General features: G+C 43.6%; 1 long non-coding RNA gene across 2 annotated transcripts; it reads left to right on the top strand.

Moving 5' to 3' along the window:
• The first annotated feature begins 3,223 nt into the window (after positions 1-3,223).
• LOC148377928 (uncharacterized) lies at positions 3,224-11,792 on the top strand. Of its 2 annotated transcripts, XR_015856314.1 has the most exons (4): positions 3,224-3,302; positions 5,153-5,241; positions 11,434-11,463; positions 11,653-11,792. It is a non-coding gene; the product is annotated as an uncharacterized LOC148377928 (long non-coding RNA). The 2 variants fall into 2 exon arrangements; XR_015856315.1 differs by lacking the exon at positions 11,434-11,463.
• The last annotated feature ends 424 nt before the right edge of the window (positions 11,793-12,216 follow it).

Raw genomic sequence — 12,216 nt, 5'->3', positions numbered from 1 at the left:
AATTTGGAATTGCATCACATCCAATTTTGCCTGGGAACAAACAGATTACATAAATCTTAGTTTTGAATAAGCCACTCCTTCTCAAACAAGTAAACTCTGCCCATTTTGCGCAGTAGATGTTCTGTTAATATCTAGTATTTATACAAAGTCATAATTTAAATTGCTTTCAACCTTCATTCATCGGTTCAACCAACATTACTCGCTCTTATTACCAACTTGTATTGATTTAACTAAGCGTTTAATACTTCCTATCAGGTCTCAAGGCAAGATTTGGCAAAATACAATTTCAGCAAATCCAATTTTGCCAGGGAACAAAAATAGATTAAATAAACTAAATAAGTCTTCTTCCCATTAAATAAATCAGAAAAGTCTGTCTTGTAACCAGTCCTCTTCAAACAAGTAAAGTCTGCCCATTTTGTGCCGTAGATTTTGTGTCTATGCCTAGTATTTAAACAAAATCATAATTTAAACGACTTCTTTCCTTCATTCACTTTGGAAATTTGGAATTGCAGCAAATCGAATTTTGCCAGGGAACAAAAATAGATCAATTAAACTAAATAAGTCTTCTTCCCATTAAATAAATTAAAAAAGTCTGTCTTGTAACCAGTCCTTTTCAAACAAGTAAAGTCTGCCCATTTTGTGCCGTCGATTTTGTGTTAATGCCTAGTATTTGTACAAAATCATAATTTAAAGGACTTCATTCCTTCATTCACTTTGGAAATTTGGAATTGCAGCACATCAAATTTTGCCTGGGAAGAAAAGTAGATTAAATAAATTTAATAAGTCTTACTACTTCCCATTAAATAAATTAAATACGTCTTACTTGTTCCCACTCCTTTTCAAAACAGTAGTTTAAAACGAGGGCCCTTCACTCAATCTTTAACCTCAACCCCGCACGTTGTGTTGTATCTGTGAATGTTGGTTGTGGCCAAATGATAGTTTTCTTTCATTCGTTTAGGTTCCAAGAAAACTTGATGTAACTCTACTTTTAACTGCCGTTTCAGATAAGCGGGTATTACGTCGCAGTCATGTGCCGCGGATATGACGTAATTGCCCGAACCTCCGATTCAAATCTGTTGGCGCGATGGCCGTGAGCCACTGAGCAGCGACGATTATCAACAGAAATATCTTTATTTTCTGCTTGCAACTGGACCGTCTAGAGCGTACACGGTAAGTAACACTCATTGTGTTTAAGGAGATTTACGTTTGTAATAGCAGAAGTGTAGCCGCGTTGCGTTGTACGTGTGAAAATTGGTCGAGGCGAAATGTTAATGTTTAATTTCATTCCTTTAGGTTCCACGGTGTTTGTTGGCTGCAAGTTTTCCACTGCAAGAAGAGGCTCGTATCATTGACCAGGAGCGAGCTACAATGGTGAGTAGCCATAACATTTATGTTAAACACTTCCTATTTCATGTCTAACAGTACTTGATTTAACAAATAACCATAAATAAATACAGTGTGGGCACTGAAGTTAACATATGTGATTATACTGCCTAATCTGTCACGGAGTAGATTGTTGCAAAGTAATATAAGATCCAAAGTTGTAATTCAGAATAGTTTTCAAAAGAAGGCCATTAGAATTATATACAAGTCTGATTACCCTGAACAAGCTATTAATTAAATCACAAATTCTTCAATTCAAAGATTTGGTAGATTATCAGACAAATAATGTCTAACAGTAATTGATTTAACACATCACGATAAGTAGATTGAGTGTGGGCACTCTCAAGTTAACAGATATGATTATACTGCCTAATCTGTTACAGAGTATGTTGTTGCCAAGTAATGTAGAATAGATCCAAAGTAGTAATCCAGAATAGTTTTGAAGAGGCCATTAGAATAATAAACAAATCTGATTACCTTGAACATAATAACAAGCTAAGTGTTTAATATGTCCTATGAAGTCAAAATTGGGCACCATCATGTGGTGAAATTTGGAATTGCATCACATCCAATTTTGCCTGGGAACAAACAGATTAAATACATCTTAGTTTTGAATAAGCCACTCCTTCTCAAACAAGTAAACTCTGCCCATTTCGCGCAGTAGATGTTCTGTTAATATCTAGTATTTATACAAAGTCATAATTTAAATTGCTTTCAACCTTCATTCATCGGTTCAACCAACATTACTCGCTCTTATTACCAACTTGTATTGATTTAACTAAGCGTTTAATACTTCCTATCAGGTCTCAAGGCAAGATTTGGCAAAATACAATTTCAGCAAATCCAATTTTGCCAGGGAACAAAAATAGATTAAATAAACTAAATAAGTCTTCTTCCCATTAAATAAATCAGAAAAGTCTGTCTTGTAACCAGTCCTCTTCAAACAAGTAAAGTCTGCCCATTTTGTGCCGTAGATTTTGTGTCTATGCCTAGTATTTAAACAAAATCATAATTTAAACGACTTCTTTCCTTCATTCACTTTGGAAATTTGGAATTGCAGCAAATCGAATTTTGCCAGGGAACAAAAATAGATCAATTAAACTAAATAAGTCTTCTTCCCATTAAATAAATTAAAAAAGTCTGTCTTGTAACCAGTCCTTTTCAAACAAGTAAAGTCTGCCCATTTTGTGCCGTCGATTTTGTGTTAATGCCTAGTATTTATATAAAATCATAATTTAAAGGACTTCATTCCTTCATTCACTTTGGAAATTTGGAATTGCAGCACATCAAATTTTGCCTGGGAAGAAAAGTAGATTAAATAAATTTAATAAGTCTTACTACTTCCCATTAAATAAATTAAATACGTCTTACTTGTTCCCACTCCTTTTCAAAACAGTAGTTTAAAACGAGGGCCCTTCACTCAATCTTTAACCTCAACCCCGCACGTTGTGTTGTATCTGTGAATGTTGGTTGTGGCCAAATGATAGTTTTCTTTCATTCGTTTAGGTTCCAAGAAAACTTGATGTAACTCTACTTTTAACTGCCGTTTCAGATAAGCGGGTATTACGTCGCAGTCATGTGCCGCGGATATGACGTAATTGCCCGAACCTCCGATTCAAATCTGTTGGCGCGATGGCCGTGAGCCACTGAGCAGCGACGATTATCAACAGAAATATCTTTATTTTCTGCTTGCAACTGGACCGTCTAGAGCGTACACGGTAAGTAACACTCATTGTGTTTAAGGAGATTTACGTTTGTAATAGCAGAAGTGTAGCCGCGTTGCGTTGTACGTGTGAAAATTGGTCGAGACGAAATGTTAATGTTTAATTTCATTCCTTTAGGTTCCACGGTGTTTGTTGGCTGCAAGTTTTCCACTGCAAGAAGAGGCTCGTATCATTGACCAGGAGCGAGCTACAATGGTGAGTAGCCATAACATTTATGTTAAACACTTCCTATTTCATGTCTAACAGTACTTGATTTAACAAATAACCATAAATAAATACAGTGTGGGCACTGAAGTTAACATATGTGATTATACTGCCTAATCTGTCACGGAGTAGATTGTTGCAAAGTAATATAAGATCCAAAGTTGTAATTCAGAATAGTTTTCAAAAGAAGGCCATTAGAATTATATACAAGTCTGATTACCCTGAACAAGCTATTAATTAAATCACAAATTCTTCAATTCAAAGATTTGGTAGATTATCAGACAAATAATGTCTAACAGTAATTGATTTAACACATCACGATAAGTAGATTGAGTGTGGGCACTCTCAAGTTAACAGATATGATTATACTGCCTAATCTGTTACAGAGTATGTTGTTGCCAAGTAATGTAGAATAGATCCAAAGTAGTAATCCAGAATAGTTTTGAAGAGGCCATTAGAATAATAAACAAATCTGATTACCTTGAACATAATAACAAGCTAAGTGTTTAATATGTCCTATGAAGTCAAAATTGGGCACCATCATGTGGTGAAATTTGGAATTGCATCACATCCAATTTTGCCTGGGAACAAACAGATTAAATAAATCTTAGTTTTGAATAAGCCACTCCTTCTCAAACAAGTAAACTCTGCCCATTTCGCGCAGTAGATGTTCTGTTAATATCTAGTATTTATACAAAGTCATAATTTAAATTGCTTTCAACCTTCATTCATCGGTTCAACCAACATTACTCGCTCTTATTACCAACTTGTATTGATTTAACTAAGCGTTTAATACTTCCTATCAGGTCTCAAGGCAAGATTTGGCAAAATACAATTTCAGCAAATCCAATTTTGCCAGGGAACAAAAATAGATTAAATAAACTAAATAAGTCTTCTTCCCATTAAATAAATCAGAAAAGTCTGTCTTGTAACCAGTCCTCTTCAAACAAGTAAAGTCTGCCCATTTTGTGCCGTAGATTTTGTGTCTATGCCTAGTATTTAAACAAAATCATAATTTAAACGACTTCTTTCCTTCATTCACTTTGGAAATTTGGAATTGCAGCAAATCGAATTTTGCCAGGGAACAAAAATAGATCAATTAAACTAAATAAGTCTTCTTCCCATTAAATAAATTAAAAAAGTCTGTCTTGTAACCAGTCCTTTTCAAACAAGTAAAGTCTGCCCATTTTGTGCCGTCGATTTTGTGTTAATGCCTAGTATTTATATAAAATCATAATTTAAAGGACTTCATTCCTTCATTCACTTTGGAAATTTGGAATTGCAGCACATCAAATTTTGCCTGGGAAGAAAAGTAGATTAAATAAATTTAATAAGTCTTACTACTTCCCATTAAATAAATTAAATACGTCTTACTTGTTCCCACTCCTTTTCAAAAAAGTAGTTTAAAACGAGGTCCCTTCACTCAACCTTTAACCCTATTTATTCACCTTCTAGGCTAAGTGTTAAAGGCTAAGTGTTAAAGGCTAAGTGTTAAAGGCTAAGTGTTAAAGGCTAAGTGTTAGAGGCTAAGTGCCAGAGGCTAGGCGCCAGAGGCGAGTTTTTGTGGGCTGAAGTTTTAGTGGGGTTAGTGTGAATACAATCCAAAAGAATACAACAGAATACAATACAATAGAATATAATACATAGATTAAATTATATAGCTCTTACTACTTCCCATTAAATAAATTAAATACGTCTTACTTGTTCCCAATCCTTTTCAAAAAAGTAGTTTAAAACGAGGGCCCTTCACTCAACCTTTAACCTCAACCCCGCACGTCACATTGTGTTGTATCTGTGAATGTTGGTTGTGGCCAAATGATAGTTTTCTTTCATTCGTTTAGGTTCCACGGTGTTTGTTGGCTATGTTTTCCACTGTCAGAAGGATGAAAATACAAAGTACAACGCTTGGACGTGGGCAAAGGCGTCACCGGTGAGTCCTTCCTTCCTATTTATTTACCTTCTAGATGCTAGAGGCTAAGTGTTAGAGGCTAAGTGTTAGAGGCTAAGTGTTAAACACAATACGAACAACACAACGATACTGCACTGAACAACACGATACCGCACTGAGAAACACGATACCGCACTGAACAACACGATACCGCACTGAACAACACCATGCCGCACTGAACACCATGCCACACTGAACAACACCATCCCGCACTGAACAACACCATGCCGCACTAAACAACACCATGCCGCACTGAACAACACCATGCCTCACTGAAAGACACCATGCCGCACTGAAAGACACCATGCCGCACTGAACGACACCATGCCGCACTGAAAGACACCATGCCGCACTGAACGACACCATGCCGCACTGAAAGACACCATCCCGCACTGAACACCATGCCGCACTGAACAACACCATCCTGCACTGAACAACACCATCCCGCACTGAACAACACCATGCCGCACTGAACAACATTATGCCGCACTGAACATTATGCCGCACTGAACAACACCATGCCGCACTGAACAACACCATGCCGCACTGAACAACATTATGCCGCACTGAACAACACCATGCCGCACTGAACAACACCATGCCGCACTGAACAACACCATGCCGCACTGAACAACATTATGCCGCACTGAACAACACCATGCCGCACTGAACAACACCATCCTGCACTGAACAACACCATTCCGCATTGAACACCATGCCGCACTGAACAACACCATCCCGCACTGAACAACACCATCCCGCACTGAACAACACCATGCCGCACTGAACAACATTATGCCGCACTGAACAACATTATGCCGCACTGAACAACACCATGCCGCACTGAACAACACCATGCCGCACTGAACAACACCATGCCGCACTGAACAACATTATAAGGCACTGAACAACACCATCCCGCACTGAACAACACCATGCCGCACTAAACAACATTATGCCGCACTGAACAACATTATGCCGAAATGAACAACACCATGCCGCTCTGAACAACACCATGCCGCACTGAACAACACCATGCCGCACTGAACAACACGATCCCGCATTGAACACCATCCCGCACTGAACAACACCATGCCGCACTGAACAACACCATCCTGCACTGAACAACACCATCCCGCACTAAACACCATGCCGCACTGAACAACACCATTCCGCACTGAACAACACCATGCCGCACTGAACAACATTATGCCGCACTGAACAACACCATGCCGCACTGAACAACACCATGCCGCACTGAACAACACCATGCCGCACTGAACAACACCATGCCGCACTGAACAACATTATGCCGCACTGAACAACACCATGCCGCACTGAACAACACCATGCCGCACTGAACAACACGATCCTGCATTGAACAACACCATCCTGCACTGAACAACACCATGCCGCACTGAACAACACCATGCCGCACTGAACACCATGCCGCACTGAACACCATGCCGCACTGAACAACACCATCCCGCACTGAACAACACCATGCCGCATTGAACAACACCATGCCGCACTGAACAACACCATCCTGCACTGAACAACACCATGCCGCACTGAACAACACCATGCCGCACTGAACAACATTATGCCGCACTGAACAACATTATGCCGCACTGAACAACATTATGCCGCACTGAACAACATTATGCCGCACTGAACAACACCATGCCGCACTGAACAACACCATGCCGCACTGAACAACACCATGCCGCACTGAACAACACCATGCCGCACTGAACAACACGATCCCACATTGAACAACACCATGCCGCACTGAACAACACCATCCTGCACTGAACAACACCATCCCGCACTGAACAACACCATGCCGCACTGAACAACATTATGGCGCACTGAACAACACCATGCCGCACTGAACAACACCATGCCGCACTGAACAACACCATGCCGCACTGAACAACACCATGCCGCAATGAACAACACCATCCCGCACTGAACAACACCATGCCGCACTGAGCAACACCATGCCGCACTGAACAACACCATCCCGCACTGAACAACACCATGCCGCACTGAACAACACCATTCCGCACTGAACAACACCATGCCGAACTGAACAACATTACGCTGCACTGAACAACACCATGCCGCACTGAACAACACCATGCCGCACTGAACAACACCATGCCGCATTGAACAACACCATGCCGCATTGAACAACACCATGCCGCACTGAACAACACCATCCTGCACTGAACAACACCATGCCGCATTGAACAACACCATGCCGCACTGAACAACACCATCCTGCACTGAACAACACCATCCCGCACTGAACAACACCATCCCGCATTGAACAACACCATCCTGCACTGAACAACACCATGCCGCACTGAACAACACCATGCCGCACTGAACAACACCATTCCGCACTGAACAACACCATGCCGCACTGAACAACACCATCCTGCACTGAACAACACCATCCCGCACTGAACAACACCATGCCGCATTGAACAACACCATCCTGCACTGAACAACACCATCCTGCACTGAACAACACCATGCCGCACTGAACAACACCATGCCGCACTGAACAACACCATGCCGCACTGAACAACACCATGCCGCACTGAACAACATTATGCCGCACTGAACAACATTATGTCGCACTGAACAACACCATGCCGCACTGAACAACATTATGCCGCACTGAACATTATGCCGCACTGAACAACACCATGCCGCACTGAACAACATTATGCCGCACTGAAAAACACCATGCCGCACTGAACAACACCATCCCGCACTGAACAACACCATGCCGCACTGAACAACACCATGCTGCACTGAACAACATTATGCTGCACTGAACAACACGATCCTGCATTGAACAACACCATGCCGCACTGAACAACACCATCCTGCACTGAACAACACCATCCTGCACTGAACAACACCACCCCGCACTGAACAACACGATCCCGCATTGAACAACACCATCCCGCACTGAACAACACCATGCCGCACTGAACAACACCATTCCGCACTGAACAACACCATGCCGCACTGAACAACACCATGCCGCACTGAACAACACCATGCCGCACTGAACAACACCATGCCGCACTGAACAACACCATGCCGCACTGAACAACACCATCCCGCACTGAACAACACCATGCCGCATTGAACAACACCATGCCGCACTGAACAACACCATCCTGCACTGAACAACACCATCCCGCACTAAACAACACCATGCCGCACTGAACAACATTATGGCGCACTGGACAACATTATGCCGCACTGAACAACACCATGCCGCACTGAACAACACCATGCCGCACTGAACAACACCATGCCGCACTGAACAACACCATGCCGCACTGAACAACATTATGCCGCACTGAACAACACCATGCCGCACTGAACAACACCATGCCGCACTGAACAACACGATCCCGCATTGAACAACACCATCCTGCACTGAACAACACCATGCCGCACTGAACAACACCATGCCGCACTGAACAACACCATTCCGCACTGAACAACACCATGCCGCACTGAACAACACCATCCTGCACTGAACAACACCATCCCGCACTGAACAACACCATGCCGCATTGAACAACACCATGCCGCACTGAACAACACCATCCTGCACTGAACAACACCATGCCGCACTGAACAACACCATGCCGCACTGAACAACACCATGCCGCACTGAACAACACCATGCCGCACTGAACAACATTATGCCGCACTGAACAACATTATGTCGCACTGAACAACACCATGCCGCACTGAACAACACCATGCCGCACTGAACAACATTATGCCGCACTGAAAAACACCATGCCGCACTGAACAACACCATCCCGCACTGAACAACACCATGCCGCATTGAACAACACCATGCCGCACTGAACAACACCATGCTGCACTGAACAACATTATGCTGCACTGAACAACACGATCCTGCATTGAACAACACCATGCCGCACTGAACAACACCATCCTGCACTGAACAACACCATCCTGCACTGAACAACACCACCCCGCACTGAACAACACGATCCCGCATTGAACAACACCATCCCGCACTGAACAACACCATGCCGCACTGAACAACACCATTCCGCACTGAACAACACCATGCCGCACTGAACAACACCATGCCGCACTGAACAACACCATGCCGCACTGAACAACACCATGCCGCACTGAACAACATTATGCCGCACTGAACAACACCATGCCGCACTGAACAACACCATCCCGCACTGAACAACACCATGCCGCATTGAACAACACCATGCCGCACTGAACAACACCATCCTGCACTGAACAACACCATCCCGCACTAAACAACACCATGCCGCACTGAACAACATTATGGCGCACTGGACAACATTATGCCGCACTGAACAACACCATGCCGCACTGAACAACACCATGCCGCACTGAACAACACCATGCCGCACTGAACAACACCATGCCGCACTGAACAACATTATGCCGCACTGAACAACACCATGCCGCACTGAACAACACCATGCCGCACTGAACAACACGATCCCGCATTGAACAACACCATCCTGCACTGAACAACACCATGCCGCACTGAACAACACCATGCCGCACTGAACAACACCATTCCGCACTGAACAACACCATGCCGCACTGAACAACACCATCCTGCACTGAACAACACCATCCCGCACTGAACAACACCATGCCGCATTGAACAACACCATGCCGCACTGAACAACACCATCCTGCACTGAACAACACCATGCCGCACTGAACAACACCATGCCGCACTGAACAACACCATGCCGCACTGAACATTATGCCGCACTGAACAACATTATGCCGCACTAAACAACATTATGTCGCACTGAACAACACCATGCCGCACTGAACAACACCATGCTGCACTGAACAACATTATGCCGCACTGAACAACACGATCCCGCATTGAACAACACTATCCCGCAGTGAACAACACCATGCCGCATTGAACAACACCATGCCGCACTGAACAACACCATGCTGCACTGAACAACATTATGCTGCACTGAACAACACGATCCTGCATTGAACAACACCATGCCGCACTGAACAACACCATCCTGCACTGAACAACACCTTTCCACACTGAACAACACCATGCCGCACTGAACAACATTATGCCGCACTGAACAACACCATGCCGCACTGAACAACACCATGCCGCACTGAACAACACCATGCCGCACTGAACAACACCATGCCGCAATGAACAACACCATCCCGCACTGAAGAACACCATGCCGCATTGAACAACACCATGCCGCACTGAACAACACCATCCCGCACTGAACAACACCACCCCGCACTGAACAACACGATCCCGCATTGAACAACACCATCCCGGACTGAACAACACCATGCCGCACTGAACAACACCATTCCGCACTGAACAACACCATGCCGCACTGAACAACACCATGCCGCACTGAACAACACCATGCCGCACTGAACAACACCATGCCGCACTGAACAACATTATGCCGCACTGAACAACACCATGCCGCACTGAACAACACCATCCCGCACTGAACAACACCATGCCGCATTGAACAACACCATGCCGCACTGAACAACACCATCCTGCACTGAACAACACCATCCCGCACTGAACAACACCATGCCGCACTGAACAACATTATGGCGCACTGAACAACATTATGCCGCACTGAACAACACCATGCCGCACTGAACAACACCATGCCGCACTGAACAACACCATGCCGCACTGAACAACATTATGCCGCACTGAACAACATTATGCCGCACTGAACAACACCATGCCGCACTGAACAACACCATGCCGCACTGAACAACACCATGCCGAACTGAACAACACGACGTCGCACTGAACAACACGACGCCGCACAGAACAACACGACGCCGCACAGAATAACACAATACCGCACAGAACAACACAATACCGCACAAACAGTTTTAGATAATATTACGTCGCAGTCATGTGACGCGGACATGACGTCAATAGGCGGAACTCACGGCAAAATTATAATCCGTGGGCGTGGCTTGCAACAGGAAGTAGGAAAGCGGCAATTCTGGCAAACAAGACACAGCGGTTAGTAACACGATGACTAACAAGGCAAATATTTTTGTTTTCAGCTTGCAACTTGACCGTCTAGAGCGTACAAGGTAATTACAACTGTTTTTTTTAGCCCTGAAAAGCGAGGGAGTGTGGCGTTTGGGAGGAATGTCGAACTCGGCGTCTGCTTCCAGCCACAGACGCCAAATTTCGACGATTATTTCGACTGGTCAACGGTTGTAAATTATTGCGTTGACTAAAAACTTTATTTAACTCTACTCTTAACTTTGCCGTTTCAGATATGCGGGTATTACACCGCGGAAATGACGTCAATAGGCTGAACTCTCGCCAAAATTCAAATCTGTGGGCGCAATGGCCTTGAGCGAGACACCGGATACAAACACGACGATTATCAACAGAAATATCTTTATTTTCTGCTTGCAAGTGGACCGTCTAGAGCGTACACGGTAAGTACAACTCATTGTGTTTAAAAAGATTTACCTTTGTGTAGTTTGCGTTGCGTTGTATCTGTGAATGTTGGTTGAGGCTAAATGTTAATGTTTAATTTCATTCCTTTAGGTTCCACGGTGTTTGTTGGCTGTATGTTTTCCACTGCAAGAAGAGGCTCGTATCATTGACCAGCAGGAGCTACAATGGTGAGTACCCCTTTCGTCTTCCATTTATGTTAAACACTTCCTATTTCATGTCTAACAGTACTCGATTTAACAAATAACCATAAATAAATACAGTGTGGGCAGTCACGTTAACATATGTGATTATCCTGCCTAATATGTTTATCACAAATATGTCACTAATCACTAATATGTTTATTTGTTTATCACAACACCTTTGGACCTTCAGCA

Source organism: Syngnathus floridae, unplaced genomic scaffold, assembly GCF_059516105.1.
Source record: "Syngnathus floridae isolate MCC-2025c unplaced genomic scaffold, RoL_Sflo_1.0 HiC_scaffold_75, whole genome shotgun sequence".
NCBI classification, from domain to species: Eukaryota; Metazoa; Chordata; class Actinopteri; order Syngnathiformes; family Syngnathidae; genus Syngnathus; species Syngnathus floridae.
The sequence above is the reverse complement of the archived record's forward strand: the minus strand, read 5'-3'. Positions and strand labels throughout refer to the sequence as shown.